Genomic DNA, 16,933 nt, shown 5'->3' on the forward strand with positions numbered 1-16,933 from the left:
AATTACAGGTATGGGTTAATTTAATTTTAAGTTGGATTTAATTTTTGGTATTTTTGGTTTCTCCTTTGCTTTTTGGATTTCATGGGTTAATGTGTTTGGTTCAGAAAGAGTCCATTTGTATGAGTTTTATGCTTGCACTTTGTTTGATTCCGGTGCATCACAGTCGTTTGTATCTTCCACGTTTGCGCAGGTGTGTAATTTGGTCACGGAACCGTTGCCGAAGTCTATGGTAGTGGCTCTACCCGATGGTGAAATGGTGTGGTGTTCCAAGGTTGCTTTGGGATGCCCGTTAAAATTTGAGGGAAGGTTCTTGGATGCTGATTTGGTGGTGTTTAAGCTGTTGGGTTTTGATATCATCCTCGGGATGGATTGGCTATACCGATATTCTGCGAGTATTAATTGCAGAAGTCGGATAATTAGCTTTCAACTTCTAGATGGTGATTGTCTGGAATTTGCGGGGAGTAAATTGAAAGAAAAGTCGATAATTATATCGGCAATTCAAGCGAGAAGAGAGATTGCATGGGGAGCGGATGCATTCTTGGTTCAGATGGTGTCCATGCCGTCTAAGAAGAAGTCTTTGGCAGACATTCCAATTGTGGAAGAATTCCCCGATGTGTTTGTGGATGACTTGCCTGGACTACCCCCTGTGCGGGAAATGGAATTTGTTATAGACTTGGAACCTGGAGCGACTCCTGTGCATAAAGCTCCTTATCGCATGGCACCGGCTGAATTAAAAGAGTTGAAGACTCAGTTGTAAGAGTTGGTAGAGAAGGGATTTATTCAGCCTAGTACTTCACCGTGGGGTGCACCAGTTTTGTTTGTTAAAAAGAGAGATGGAACCCTCCGTATGTGCATCGATTATCGAGAATTGAATAAGGTGACCATCAAAAATAAATACCCTCTCCCGCGGATAGATGATTTATTTGATCAGCTTCAAGGAGCAGCTGTGTTCTCTAAAATTGATCTGAGGTCGGGATACTACCAGCTGAGGATCAGAGACAAGGATATGCCTAAAACTGCTTTCAGGTCGAGGTATGGGCATTATGAATTTAAGGTGATGTCGTTTGGGTTAGCTAATGCCCCTGCTGCTTTCATGGATTTAATGAATCGAGTCTTTCGACCTTATCTGGATTCCTTTGTGGTAGTATTCATCGATGATATTCTGATTTATTCCCGAGATGTTGAAGAGCATGTGTATCATCTTCGTCTGGTACTTGGGAAATTGAGAGAACACCAGTTGTACGCCAAGCTCAGCAAGTGTGAATTCTGGTTGGAAGAAGTTAAATTTCTTGGGCATGTGATTTCCCGAGACGGAGTGGCTGTTGATCCTGGTAAGGTGGAAGCCATTTTGTCATGGCCGCGTCCGACTACAGTGCGCGAGATCCGGAGTTTCTTGGGACTTGCCGGATATCACCGAAGATTTGTGGAGGGATTTGCTCGCCTATCCGGACCTCTCACAGCTTTGACTCAGAAGAATACAGAATTTGTTTGGTCAGATAAGTGTGAGAGAAGCTTCCAAGAATTAAAGAACAGGTTGACGACGGCACCAGTGTTAGCGCTCCCAGAACTGCATAAGCCATTTGTAGTTTTCAGTGATGCGTCTAAGTTTGGTTTGGGTTGTGTCCTTATGCAGGAAGGACGGGTTGTTGCCTATGCATCTCATCAGCTAAAGGACCATGAGAAGAATTATCCGACGCACGATTTAGAATTGGCTGTGATTGTTTTTGCTCTCAAGATCTGGCGGCACTTCTTGTATGGGGAAGCTTGCGAGGTATTTACTGATCACAAGAGCTTGAAGCATTTGTTTTCCCAGAAAAATTTGAACATGAGGCAGAGGCGATGGCTAGAGCTAATCAGTGACTATCAGTGTGAGATCAAGTACCATCCGGGGAAGGTTAATATAGTTGCTGATGCTTTGAGCCGAAAGTCACACTTGGAAGATGAAGCCGAGCCGTCAGAATTGGATTCTTTGCTTTGTGGGATGAGAAGGCTCCTTATTGAGAGTTCGCAGCAAGAAGAGATTTTATCTTCAGTTCTTGATATTCAGGTAACTGATTTTGAAGAATTGAAGACTCTTCAAAGGAAGGATCCAAAGCTGCTGAATATCAGAAAAAGAGTCAGAAAATCTCGAGGGTCGTTGCATTATAGCATGGATAAAGATGGGATACTTCGATTTCGAGATCGCAGAGTGGTCCCCAAAGATTCGGAATTCAAGGAGCGGATCATGGCAGAAGCTCATGCGGCCCCTTATTCAGTTCATCCCGGCAGTACAAAGATGTACCGGGACTTGAAGAAAAATTACTGGTGGGATGGAATGAAGAAGGATATTGCCTTATATGTTGAGAAATGCCACGCATGCCATCAAGTGAAGGCTGAGCATCAAAGACCTGCAGGTATGCTCCAACCCCTCCCTATTCCTGAGTGGAAATGGGATGACATCATGATGGACTTTGTAGTGGGTTTGCCGAGAATGCCTAGTGGGAAAAATTCTGTTTGGGTGATTGTTGACCGGTTAACAAAAAGTGCTCATTTCCTGCCTGTTAATAACACCGACTCCTTGGGTAAGTTGACACGCTTGTACATGAAAGAAATAGTGCGGCTGCACGGCATACCAAAGAGTATAGTGTCGGATCGAGACCCAAGGTTTACGTCGCAGTTCTGGAAGAGTTTGCAGGCAGCTTTGGGTACTAAGTTGAAGTTCAATACTGCATATCATCTGCAGACAGACGGCCAATCAGAGCGCACCATTCAGACCCTTGAAGACATGTTGCGAGCATGTGTCATGGAATTTCAAGGGAGTTGGGAAAACCATTTGCCGCTCATCGAGTTTGCATATAATAATAGCTTCCCTGCGACCATTCAGATGGCTCCCTATGAAGCTCTTTATGGGAGAAAGTGCAGGTCGCCCTTGTGTTGGGATGAAGTCGGGGAGAGTAGGATAATTGGACCCGAAATAATTCAAGAGATGCAAAGCCAAGTCCGGATCATCAGAGATAAAATGGCGGTAGCTCAGAGTCGCCAGAAAAGCTACGCTGATACCTGGAGGAGAGAGTTATCTTTTGAAGTTGGTGATTGGGTTTACCTTAAAGTCTCTCCCATGAGAGGTGTTAAGCGTTTTGGTAAGAAGAGGAAGTTGGATCCGAGGTATGTCGGCCCTTTCCAGATTCTGGAGAAGGTACGGTCCGTTGCCTATAGAGTTGCTTTGCTAGAGTATTTTGGGGATATTCACGATGTCTTCCACGTATCATCCCTGAAGAAGAGCTTTGGACAGCAAGAGCCACACTTCGTCAACCTAGAGGGTATTCAGTTGCAACCGGATCTCACTTATGAGGTTGTTCTGTCACAAATCATGGATTGGAAGGAGCAACAGTTGAGGTCCAAGACGATACCTCTGGTTAAGGTGGCTTGGGGAGATCTGTTAGCTCAAGACTTCTCTTGGGAGCGAGTAGCGGACATGAGGGAGTAGTACCCGTACTTGTTTGAATAATGAAGGTATGTATCTTAATCTTGGTCACAGCTGGGTTATGTGTTTTTATGTGGCTTGTTTTAAGTTGGTGGTTGATCTTGCAAATTTCGAGGACGAAATTTGTTTTTAAGGGAGGGAGGATGTGATGACCCGCTTTTGCGTGTTTTCTTCACTGAAGGGTTGTTTTTATTTTAATTAATATATTAGTTTATTTATTTTAAATTATTGCGTTTTAAATTTAGTTTTTATTTGTTGGATGTTGTGTTCTATTTATTTATTTATTTATTTGTTTTACGGTTTTTAATCTCTTTCTCGGCGGTTTTGTTTTGTTGTCCGGAGTGAGGATTGGACCTCATTTCTTCCTACATCTATTTTTTTTCCTTTTTCCTTTTTCCCGTTTTCTCTTTTCTTTTTCTTCTTTCTTTTTCTTTTTCTTTTTCTTTTTTCTTTCTTTTCCTTTTCTTCTTTCTTCCTCTCCCGATCGTCTCTCTCTCTCTCTCCTCTCCCACGCCGGAAGTACCCCCATCCCCGACCCACCGACGTCCGGCCACTGTGGGCGACACCACCCCCACCGGTCGAAGCCCCTCCCTCCGGCGCACCACCCCACCAAATCCCAGCCCCATCTGGCCAGCTGTTTGGCCGGAAAACACCCAGCAAAGCTCCACGGTTTTTACCTCGATCCGCCGCCGTTGCTCCACCTCCGGCCACCACTTCATCACCGGTTCCTTGCCATCCTAACCCACCCATTTCCGGCCTCTAATAGCCACCGGAACAGCTCCTACGAGCTAGCTTTCCATTTTGGAAAATCCGGCCTCCCTCCACCGTTTTCGCCACCACCCACGGCCAACCACCACTTCCAATAGCTTCATAATCATCCTTAGACCATTCCCTATCAATCCCAAGTCTTGGTTTGTCCCCGTTCAAAAGTGAGTATTTTACAACCCACGGCCACAGTGAATTTTCACTATTATGTTGTTTTTTCTCCGCCGTTTATAGCGCCGCAAGCTTTCTAAAAATACCATATAGCACTGTAAGTATTTTCCAAACCCTATTTTCAGATTTAAATATATTTTGCTCATTCAATAATTTATCTGCTGGTTGGTTGATTCCGGACTGAGTCCGAGTAGTTCGGGGGTCGGATGGATGGAGGACGGAGTTGCTTGTTTTATTGATATATGTTGGTTGATTATTTTTGTGCATTGATATTGCATTTACATGGTGCATGCACGTGCATTTTTATTTAATTGAGAAAAGCCTGTTTTATTGGCGTAAGTGGACTTTTGGGTGCGTGTGTATCACGACCCCAAGCCGGGATAGGGTATTATCTCGGTGGAGCTCCTCTAGTCACTCGGGAGCGGAATAAACTGAGTGACGTCCCCTAGGTTGTCGCTGGGCGACAACGGGAGCGGGGGCTAGAGGATGCTTGGCTACAAACGCGTCGGGCATGGAACCGGGCATCGCTCTACGCACCGACTTCGTGACCCTTCGCTGGTGAGGGCTAGAGGATGCTTAGCTACGAACGCGTGGGGCACGAAATTGGGCATCGCTCGTTAGGTGTCACATGCGTGGTCGTAACCTGCGATGTGGCACTGGAGCCAGGGTGTGCGAATGACCCCTAGGGGAGGTCATGGTGCATACAGATTAATTGGATAATGGTTTGAGATGGTTATGGGCCAAATGTGACTTTTGGCGTGATATTTGGAAAGGATATGTTTTTGGGCCAAATGGGATTTTTGGCGTGCGTGAAAAAATATGTTTTTATGGGCTTGCGCATTGGCATCACTTCATGCATATTGTTTGAGTTCTATATACTTTTATCTGGTGGTGTTTGGATTTTACTTACCTGCGGTACCATTTTTGATTCCGTAGATTTTGGTGTAGGATTCGAGGAGGAGGAGGAGGCTGAGCGCGAGGATGCGGCTCCGCCGGAGTTTTGAGTCGAAGTTATGCTTTATAGTTTGGTTTAAAACTATATTTGTGTTTTTGTAATATTTTATTTACGTATGTTTTAAACAGCTTGTTTTATACTAAGAAAAATCCAGGTACTTAGTTGTGACTTTCGTTATCTGCTGCGTATTTCTTCGTGCACATATGTTGCTTTTGCACACACTTGGCACTTGTCGATAAGGTGGTGACCCTGATTGTCACCATCTGGACGTCTCGATTTCCCCGTGTCCGTGCATGGGGATTTGGGGGCGTCACATAGATCACCTTGTCCAAGAGTGCCCCACATTTGATGAGATGAGAGGGATGTATGAGGAACAATATAATGCCTTAGGTATGTACAAGAAGCCTTTTAAACCTTTCTTTGATACCTATAATCCGGGGTGGCGTAATCACCCCAATTTTAGCTGGAAGTCTGAAAACCAGTCGCCTGCACAACCCCCTATATCATATTCTGCACCATATCATGTACCTTCATCTTCTAGGAGTCCTTTAGAAGACACTTTGCATGCTTTTATTGAGGCACAGAGTAAAACTAATCAAAAGTTTGAATCTTTGATTATGTAGCTTGTCGAAGAAAACAAAGAAATAAAGAGTCATATTTCTAAGATAATGAGCTCTTTGAGTATGAATGAGCGTGGCAAGTTTCCTTCTCAAGCTCAATCCATACCCCAAGGTCAGCATATGGCACAAAAAAATTTGAAAGAAGTCAATGTCATTGTGACAAGAAGTGGTAAGTCCTTACACATCCAAACAACTGATAAACCAAAGGATGTTGAAGAGGAACAAAGCAATGATAGTACCGAGTTCCCCAAGGATGCTGAGGCAATAAAGATTCCAGTTAAGGTACCATTTCCTCAAGCTTTAAAATCTGGTATGTGAACTTTGGATCCTAGTAATGAAATCTTGGAGAACCTCAGGCAGGTAAAGATTAACCTTCCTCTTTTGCATGTTATTAAACAAGTTTCCACTTATGCAAAAGTTCTTAAAGATTTGTGTACAGTTAAGAGGAAGCACCATGTTAAGAAGACAGCATTTTTGACAGAGCAAGTTAGTGCTCTAATTGAACTGTGAATTCCTCCAAAGTACAAGGATCCTGGTTGTCCAACCATTGCATGTAATATTGGGAATCATGAGTTTGGACAACCCTTGCTAGATTTAGGAGCTAGTGTTAATTTGATGCCTTATTCCATTTATTTGCAGGTTGGTTTGGGTGAAATTAAGCCTACTTCTGTTGTGCTTCAGTTGGTTGATCGTTCAGTTAAGAAATCGAGAGGGATAGTTGAGGATGTTTTGATCCAAATTGACAAGTTTTATTATCCTGTTGATTTCTTAATTTTGGACACTCAATCAGTTGTTGAGTCTAACTCTAAGGTTCCTCTCATATTAGGTAGACCTTTCCTTGTTACGGCTAATGCACTTATAAATTGCAAGAATGGGTTGATGAAGCTATCTTTTGGAAACATGACCATGGAGGTCAACATTTTCCATATTGAGAAAAAGCCAACAGATGATGAGTGCCACCAAAAGTACATGATTGATGCACTCATAGACAAGGGAGTTCACACAACTCATGATTTTGATCCCCTTGAATATTCCCTTGTGAATTCTGAGTTTGATACATCTGTTAGTGATTCATCTGATGTTATTGATATTTGTGTCATTTTTTATGAAACTCAGGATTATGGCACACAGGCTTGGCAACAGAAATGTGAGGAGTTGCCTAAGAAAGATGGAAAAGAGATTCCTATAAGTATGAAAGCACCAAGAGTTAAATTGAAACATTTGCCTAAGTCTAAAGTCTATAAGGTTAAAATGAAAACGTTTCGTGATAAAAATATTCTTTGGAAGAGGTTTAAACCTAATGGCCGAATATACTTATATGATTTTGGATTTCACAAGCACCCAAGAAAACTTCGGTCTAGGTGGACTGGCCCTTTTTTAGTAATGAATGTTTTTGTAAATGGGGCGGTAGAAATAGAAGATCCTAAAGATGGTCGAATCTTTAAAGTAAATGGTCAACGTCTTAAAGTATTAATTGATAGGCAAGTTCCGGAAGTGGAATACATTCCATTTGTGGATCCAGTCTATGAACCTTGACCACACCAACTAGGTATGTTTTTCTTTATTTATTTTGTTTTGCTTTGTTTTGTTTTTATTTTTTTTTTCTTATTTTCTTTCTTTTCCTTTTTTGTTTACTATTGTTTTCTTTGTTTTTGATTGCAGGATAGTTTCATTTCTTCATTTCAAGTTACCATCTTTGGTGTTTAGCGAGCTACCCACGTCACTCATCAGGTGTATTCTACCATTTTCAGTTACTCCCCATTCAGTTTTAATTCTTAAACATTGAGAACAATGTTTCATTTAAGTTGGGGGGTGGTGGTGCAAATTCAGTATTTAAAATGCTCGCTAGAACTTTGTGGCATATTTTCATGTGTCAAATTTTTTTTTTTTTAATTTGCATCACACATGCATCATTTTCACATGTGTACTCATTCTCATTCATAGCCATCTTCGTAAATTCACCAAACCCACCATAATCATTTTTATTGAAGCATTCACAGAACCCTTAATGCACTTATCCAAGTTTTGTGGTAAGATGGTGGTTTGACACATGTAGCTAGAGAACTCTTTTGCTTAAGTATTCATGTGAGTTTGAAGAGGATTGAGAGCGTACAAATGCAGTAAATTATGATAAGCATTCATTGATCTATTGAATTGGGCACTTCTTTTGAGAATATCATTACATGGTTTGTGGTACGATGGTGGATATACTTGGGATATGACGAAGGTCAACTTAGGATTAACGTTTGAGCCTTTCAAGCTATCCTTTTCCATCATAGACCCCTAGTAGCCAACTTTGAGCCAATAAACACATGTAGCTTTTTTCTTTCAATATGCCTATATCATCCATGCCTCTCCACATTGGAGTATAACCTATATACTGATTTTCTTACCCTTTTTACTTCCAAGTGTATACTAGGTGTGGAATTTGTATTTTCTTTCTTTTATTTTATCATTTTCAATTAAAAAAGAAGAAGAAGAAGAAGAAGACGACAGAAAAAAGAGAAGAGTACAAGTTGCAAAGTGTTCAATTGAGTGAGCTCAAAAAAAAAAGTTGGTAGAAATGGAAAGAATACAAAAGTGGCATGTGTTTGTCCATCAAATTGTTGAAGAAAAAAAAGAGGAAAAGAAAGGAAAAGCATTATTATTTGATGATCTAAAAAGTTGGAGAGTACATCAAGTGAGAAGTGTGGTCTATTGAGATATTTAATAAAATTTCCTTTGTATGTACTTGGAAGTTTTTGAATCCCTTTCATCCTTTTTTTTTCATATAGCCCCGAAACCAAGCCACATTACAACCTTTTGTGTTGACCTTTCTAATCCTAAGTAAGCTGTTAGAAAGACTGGTGGAAGTCTCATTTGTTAGTGTTCTTATCATAAGATCAATGTTTGCTTGTTGCTTGTATATAATTGCCTAATTTTTCATGAGAGTGTGTATACACCCATTGTCAACTCCATAGAGAGAGCCCTTACAAACACTATTATACCCTCGAGTTATGGAATTGAACCTTTTGCTTGAGACGTTATTGATGTTGCATGTGTCAAGATTAGTAGTACGATGGTTATGGCTTGGTGAACACACACACTCTCTGGGGATTGCTATAGGTGGATTGATCTTGATGGGTTATTGGATTTCTTAGATTGTTTTTATATGTGAATCTAGAAAGTGTGACTTGATGGCCTTTATGTGTTATCTTCTTTGGTCTCTTTCGTTGTTTTGACATGAAAATTGCTAGGGACTAGCAATGGGTAAGTTAGGGGGTGTGATAAGTGTGCGAAAGTGCACTCTAAATACCCTATTATTGGACTAAAATGCTAAAATGTGAATAGAAATCATAGAAATTAATATGTATTCTTAAATTGAATTTCTATTTATGTTAGGATACTCCTAAGTAGTTTTTTTATGTTTAATTTTACAGTTTATAAAAGAGCAAGTAAGCCTAGTCAAATTTGAAGGAGGACATTCATGGGATTTGAGAGCAATTTGGAAGAAAAGAAAAAGAAAAAAAAAATCACAAAATGAAACTACAAGAAGTCCAAGTCTGAAATTCGCTAGGAGACAGTCTAGATATACTTTAGTCTTTTAAATGTACCTTTTTACTCACATATCGGATTAATGCAAGTCTTGATGTATTAGAAAGCTATCTTAAAGGGCTTAGAGAGGAGAAAATTGCTACCGTTCGCTTCAGTTTTCTCAGGAAATTTTTGTTGTCCATTATATTTATAGGTAACTAAATTCTCAAGTAGGGTTAGGAATGAACTTGCACATTAGATGGTATTTCTAATTTATTCTTAATTCATGTATTTAATTTTCAATTGCTAAAACTCTTTTGTTTTATCATTCTTAATTCATCGTTGATATTTTCTTCTCCGAATAATCATAGAATTTTTTTTGTTTATGGATTCAGTCATGCTTTTTCTATTGAATGGATTAGTTCTTTGATTATGTTTGGATCAATTATTTATCTATATTGATTTAGTTTTTTGTTGCAATATCGCTTCCTGAGTAAATTGTCGTCATTGGATTTTCTCAACAGGAATAGTAATTTACGTACCTTAAAAGTGGTGAATGTTTTTTCAAATGGTTAAATTTAATTTAATTTTGGTTTATAAATCTATACCTTCTGATTGGGAATTTCGGGAATTGAGTTCCTAATTGAGTTATCCAATGAATTAAAAATAATTAAAATACCAGATTTGTGCAAGGGATTCTCGACACTCTACTGTTCCTCAAATTTGAGTACTTTTTCCATTAATCACTTTGCTTCACTTTAATTTACATTTAAAATTAATATTTGTTCTCCATTACTTGTTTAATATTTTTCTTTAGATTCTTTGTTCCTCTTGCTATTCTTTCAATTTGTCTCCCTATAGAATCGACACACTAAAGTTGTGCTACAACTACCGCATTATTCTTTGGGCATAATCAAATTTTGACATCGTTGTCGAGGAGACGGTAGAGGAATTGTGAGATAGTTTTTCTTTTCAACAGTTTGTAAAGGCAGTAATTCCATTCCCGCTTTTAACTTGCTGCATCTTTTTTTAATTTTCTTTTTATTTTTATACTTTTTTTAGTGTTGCATTTTTCTCTACCTTGCATGCACAGGTATAGACATGCCTTGGGTCAGTTTGCTTGTAGACCTGTGTTAGAGTCAAAGTTTAATTTTTCTGATCATTTGTTTTATAATTTTTCTAATTCTGAGAAAATGAGTGAACACGAAGATCAACCTACTAGGACCCTTCAAGATTACCTCTACCCTACATGCACAGCCACACCATCATGCATCATGTTTCCAGCTAATATTCACCAATTGGATTTTAAAACAAGGATAATACAGTTACTCCCTACTTTTCATGGGTTGGAAAATGAAAATCCATATGTGCACATTAGGGAGTTTGAGGAAGTAGTTGCAACTTTTCATAGTCAAAATGCAACTGATAACATTGTGAGATTTAAGTTCTTTCATTTCTCTTTGAAGGATAGAGGTAAGAGTTGGCTATACTCATTGAGACCACGATCTATTGGGTCATGGAATGAGATGACTCAGGTCTTCTTTAATAAATACTTTCCCCAACATAAGATCAATGCTTTAAAAAGGCAAATCTCCACCTTTGTACAAAAGGACAGTGAGATTTTGTCTCAATCTTGGGAGAGATTTAAGGAGCTATTGAGTATGTGTCCTCACCATGGGTATGAGAATTGGTACTTAGTGAGCTATTTTTATGAGGGACTTACACCTAGAGAGCGTCAATTAGTGGAGATGATGTGTAATGGTGAGTTCTTACAGAAAGATCCTGATGAGGCCATAGAATACCTCAATGAGCTTACTGAAAAATCTCACACTTGGACTAGACCTAGTACTACTGAGAGCACAAATTGGTCACGACCTACAGGAAACCTAAATGGTGGTGGAATTTACCATCTCAGGGAAGAGGATAACCTAAAGGCTAAGGTTGAGATGCTCACTAGGGAACTAGAGATGTTGAAGACTAAGGACTTAAATCCAACACATGTGGCTAATCATGCAAAGTATTTTGGACCATGTTTTGTGTGTGGCAGAGTAGATCATCTTGCTAAAGAGTGGTTCACATTTGCTGAGATGAAAGGGATGTATGAGGAATAATGTAATGCCTTAGGTATATACATGAAGCCTGTTGCACCTTTCTCTAATACCTACAATCCTGGGTGGCATAATCACCCAAATTTTAGTTGAAAATCTGAAAAACAGCCGCCTGCACAACCCTCTAGATCATATCCTGCACCATATCATGCACCTTCATCTTCTAGGAGTCCTTTAGAAGACACTTTGCATGCTTTTATCAAGGCACAGAGTAAAACTAATCAAAAGTTTGAATCTTTGGTTATGCAGGTTGTTGCAGAAAACAAAGAAATAAAGAGTCATATATCCAAGATAATAAGCTCCTTGAGTGTGAATAAGTGTGGCAAGTTTCATTCTCAAGCTCAATCCGTACCCCGAGGTCAGCATATGGCACAAAAAAATTTGAAAGAGGTCAATGCCATTCTGACAAGAAGTGGTAAGTCCTTACATATCCAAACAATTGATAAACCAAAGGATGTTGAAGAGGAACAAAGCAATGATAGTACCGAGTTCCCCAATAATGCCGAGGTAATCAAGACTCTAGTTAAGGTACCATTTCCTCAAGGTTTAAAATCTAGTATGCGAATTTTGGATCCTAGTAATGAAATCTTGGAGAACCTCAGGCAGGTAAAGATTAACCTTCCTCTTTTGCATGTTATTAAACAAGTTCCCACTTATGCAAAAGTTCTTAAAGATTTGTGCACATTTAAGAGGAAGCACCATGTTAAGAAGACAGAATTTCTGACAGAGCAAGTTAGCGCTCTAATTGAACAGTGAATTCCTCCTAAGTACAAGGATCCTGGTTGTCCAACCATTGCATGTAATATTGGGAATCATGAGTTTGGGCAAGCCTTGCTAGATCTAGGAGCTAGTGTTAGTTTGATGCCTTACTCCATTTATTTGCAGCTTGGTTTGGGTGAAATTAAGCCTACTTCTGTTGTGCTTCAGTTGGCTAATCGATCAGTTAAGAAACCGAGAGGAATAGTTGAGGATGTTTTGATCCAAATTGACAAGTTTTATTATCCTATTGATTTCTTAATTTTGGACACTCAATCAGTTGTTGAGTCTAACTCTAAGGTTCCTCTCATATTAGGTAAACCTTTTCTTACTACGGCTAATGCACTTATAAATTGTAGGAATGGATTGATGAAGCTATCTTTTGGAAACATGACCATGGAGGTCAACATTTTCCATATTGAGAAACAGCCAACAGATGATGAGTGCCACTAAATGTACATGATTGGCGCACTCATAGACAAGGGAGTTCACACAACTCATGATTTTGATCCCCTTAGATATTTCCTTGTGAATTCAAAGTTTGATACATCTGCTAGTAATTCATCTAATGTTATTAATATTTGTGTTGTTTTTGATGAAATTCAGGATTATGGCACATAGGCTTGGCAATAAAAATTTGAGAAGTTGCCTAAAAAATGTGGAAAACAGATTCTTGTAAGTATGAAAGCACCAAAAGTTAAATTGAAATCTTTGCCTAAGTCTAAAGTCTATAAGGTTAAAATAAAAACGTTTCATGATAAAAATATTCTTAGGAAGAGGTTTAAACCTAATGACCGAATATACTTATATGATTTTGGATTTCACAAGCACCAAGGAAAACTTCGATTTAGGTGGATTGACCCCTTTATAGTAAAGAATGCTTTTGTAAATGGGGCGGTAGAAATAAAGGATCCTAAGAATGGTCGGATCTTTAAAGTAAATGGTCAACGCCTTAAAGTATTAATTGATAGGCAAGTTTCGGAAGTAGAAGACATTCCAGTTGTGGATCCAGTCTATCAACCTTGACCACACCAACCAGGTATGTTTTTCTTTATTTATTTTGTTTTGCATTTTTTTATTTTTTTTTCTTCTTATTTTCTTTCTTTTCCTCTTTGTTTGTTGTTGTTTTCTTTGTTTTTGATTGCAGAATAATTTCATTTTGTGATTTCATGTTACCATCTTTGGTGTTTAGCGAGCTACCCACGCCACTCATCAGGTGTATTCTACCATTTTCAGTTACTCCTCATTCAATTTTGATTCTTAAACCTTGAGGGCGATATTTCATTTAAGTTGGGGGATGGTGGTGCAAATTCAATTTTTAAAATGCTTGTTGGAACTCTGTGACATATTTTCAAGTGTCAATTTTTTTTAATTTGCATCACACGTGCATCATTTTCACATGTTTACTCATTCTTAGTCATAGCCATCTTCGTGAATTCACCAAACTCACCATAATCATTTTTGTTGAAGCATTCACAGAACCCTTAATGCACTTATCCAAGTTTTGTGGTAAGATGATGGTTTGACACATGTCGCTAGAGAACTCTTTTGCTAAGTATTCATGTGAGTTTGGGAAGGATTGAGAGCATATAAATGCAGTAAATTGTGATAAGCGTTCATTGATATGTTGAATTGAGCACTTCTTTTGAAAATATCATTACATGGTTTGTGGTACGATGGTGGATATACTTGGAAATCAACTTAGAATTAACGTTTGAGCCTTTCAAGCTATCCCTTTCCATCATAGACCCATAGTAGCCAACTTTGAGGCAATAAACACATGTAGCTTTTTCTTTTTATATGTCCATATCATCCATGCCTCTCCACACTGGAGTATATAACCTATACACTGATTTTCTTACCCTTTTTACTTCCAAGTGTATACTAGGTTTGAAATTTGCATTCTCTTTCTTTTATTTTTTCATTTTCAATTAAAAAGAAGAAGAAGAAGAAGAAGAAGAAGAAGAAGAAAAAGAAAAAGTTGGTAGAAATGGAAAGAATACAAGAGGTGGCATGTGTTTGTCCATCAAATTGTTGAAAAAAAAAAAGAGAGAGGAAGGAGAAGGAAAAACATTATTATTTGATGATCTGAAAAGTTGGAAAGTATATCAAGTGAGAAGTGTGGTCTATTAAAATATTTAATAAAATTCCCTTTGTATGTACTTGGAAGTTTTTGAATCTCTTTCATCCTTTTTTTTCATATAGCCCCGAAACCAAGCCACATTACAACCTTTTGTGTTGACTATTCTGATCCTAAGTAAGCTATTGGAAAGACTGATAGAAGTCTCATTTGTTAGTGTTCCTATCATAAGATCAATGTTTGTTTATTGCTTGTACATAATTGCCTAATTTTCCATGAGAGTGTGTATACACCCATTGTCAACTCCATAGAGAGAGCCCTTACATGAAACACTATTATACCCGTGAGTTATGGAGTGAACCAATTGCTTGAGATGTTCTTGATGTTGCATGTGTCAAGGTCAGTGGTAAGATGGTTATGGCTTGGAGAACATACACACACTCTGTGGATTGCAATAGGTGGATTGATCTTGATGGGTTATTGGATCCTTTAGATTGTTTTGATATTTGAATCTAGAAAGTGTGACTTGATGGCCTTTATGTGAGATTTTCTTTGGTCTCTTTTGTTGTTTTGACATGAAAATTGCTAGAGACTAGCAATGGGTAAGTTGGGGGGTGTGATGAGTGTGCAACAATGCACTCTAAATACCCTATTATTGGACTAAAATGCTAAAATGTGAATAGAAATCAAAAGAATTAATGTGTATTCTTAAATTGAATTCTATTTACGTTGGGATATTCTAAGCAGTTTTTTTATGTTTAATTTCAAAATTTATAAAAGAGTAAGTCAAGCCCAGTCAAATTCAAGTGAGGACATTCATGGGGTTTGAAAGCAATTTGGAAGAAAAGAAAAAGAAAAAAAATCACAAAATGAAACCACAAGAAGTCCAAATCCGAAATTCGCTAGGAGACAGTCTGGACATATTTTAATCTTTTGATTGTATCTTTTTACTCACATATCGGATTGATGCGATTCTTGATTCATTAGAAAGTTATCTTAAAGGGATATAACTTTGTCTATAATAAGTATTCCCAAATTTGAATTCCTAAAGGGCGTACATGACTGCCAAGATAAGTCCTAAAATTTAGGCGATTTTTTTATGCAGAAATTAAGAGGACATTAGGGTTTCTTTCCTACCCTATATAAGCATATCATTAGTACGAAATGGAGGGTGGAGGAAGAGGCACAAGAGGCAGATCTGAAGAGAGGAGAAAATCACTTCCATGACCACCGTTCGCTTCAGTTTTCTCTAGAGATTTTTGTTGTCCATTATATTTATGGGTAGCTAAATTCTCAAGTAGGGTTAGGGATGAACTTGCACATTAGATGATATTTCTAATTTATTTTTAATTCATGTATTTGATTTTCAATTGGTAAAACTCTTTTGTTTTATCATTTTCAATTTATCGTTGATGTTTTCTTCTCCAAATAATCATAGAATTTATTATGTTTATGGATTCAGTCATGCTTTTTCTATTGAATGGATTAGTTCTTTGAATGGATTCAGTCATGTTTATTATCCCTAGGACTGTTAGTCTGTAGGGTGTTTTCTACCTTGTTCGTTGAATGGGGTGGCTGCTTACATTGTTTTGGATAGAGTGGTGTTTGTCTCTCAAATGGTTTGGTGAGCTACAGCAATGGCTAGGCCATGTCAATCACATGTGTGTACTGGGGATCGTTCGGAGGTTGAAGTTGGCTTGTAATGTGAATTGCAAGTCCAGATTGTAATGCCCAATTTAAATGAATGCAATATGCATTTTTATCAAAAAAAAAAAAAAAAAATTGATCCAGATTTAAGTTAGCCTTTTATATTCTTATTCTTCTTCTTCTTTTTCTTTTTCTTTTTCTTTTTTTTTTCTTTTTTGGAATCAAAAGAAATTTGTATATTTCATTTTTCAAGAGTATAATCAGTACAATTTAAATCCTTACAAACTTGTAAAAGAATAAAATCTGGACATTCATCTATCCATATCTGATCTTGTTTTATATTTAAGCCATTTTTAGCAAGCATATGAGCTACCCTATTTCCTTCTCTACCTATATACTGCACTTTCCAGACATTTCTTTCTTTCAGTACTGCTTTGATATCCTCAATAATGTGGCCTCCGTTCGACAAGTCCTCCTTCTCACTGTTAATAGATTTAACAACTAAACAACATTTTCATACTGTTTGGCAGAGGCTGTTAAATAGCCTCCGCCAATCCTTCCTGTATAGCACTTAACTTTCCTTCTCTTTGTATCTTTTGTTTCTTTTTTTGTGTTGCCTCTTTTTCTTCAGACTTACCTTCCTCACAGAACCTCTTTATAACTTTTGGTTGAGATACCATTAACCCTTCCTTATCCACGTTCTGAGCCCTTCTCTTCCATGTTTTACCTCTCTTCTCAAATCCCTTAAGACCTCCTCCCCTCCCAAGGTATCAAGTTTTTCAGTAAAAGCACCACTCTCAAATATGGCCTCACATTCCACATTAATAGATTTTTTATTAGAACCTTCATACGCAT

At 38.1% G+C, this 16,933-nt stretch overlaps 1 non-coding gene across 1 annotated transcript; it reads right to left on the bottom strand.

Moving 5' to 3' along the window:
- Positions 1 to 11,060: 11,060 nt before the first annotated feature.
- Positions 11,061 to 11,168, bottom strand: LOC122290581. The gene has a single exon (XR_006236444.1). It is a non-coding gene; the product is annotated as a small nucleolar RNA R71 (small nucleolar RNA).
- Between the last annotated feature and the right edge of the window lie 5,765 nt (positions 11,169 to 16,933).

Source organism: Carya illinoinensis, chromosome 12, assembly GCF_018687715.1.
Source record: "Carya illinoinensis cultivar Pawnee chromosome 12, C.illinoinensisPawnee_v1, whole genome shotgun sequence".
Lineage (NCBI taxonomy): Eukaryota > Viridiplantae > Streptophyta > Magnoliopsida > Fagales > Juglandaceae > Carya > Carya illinoinensis.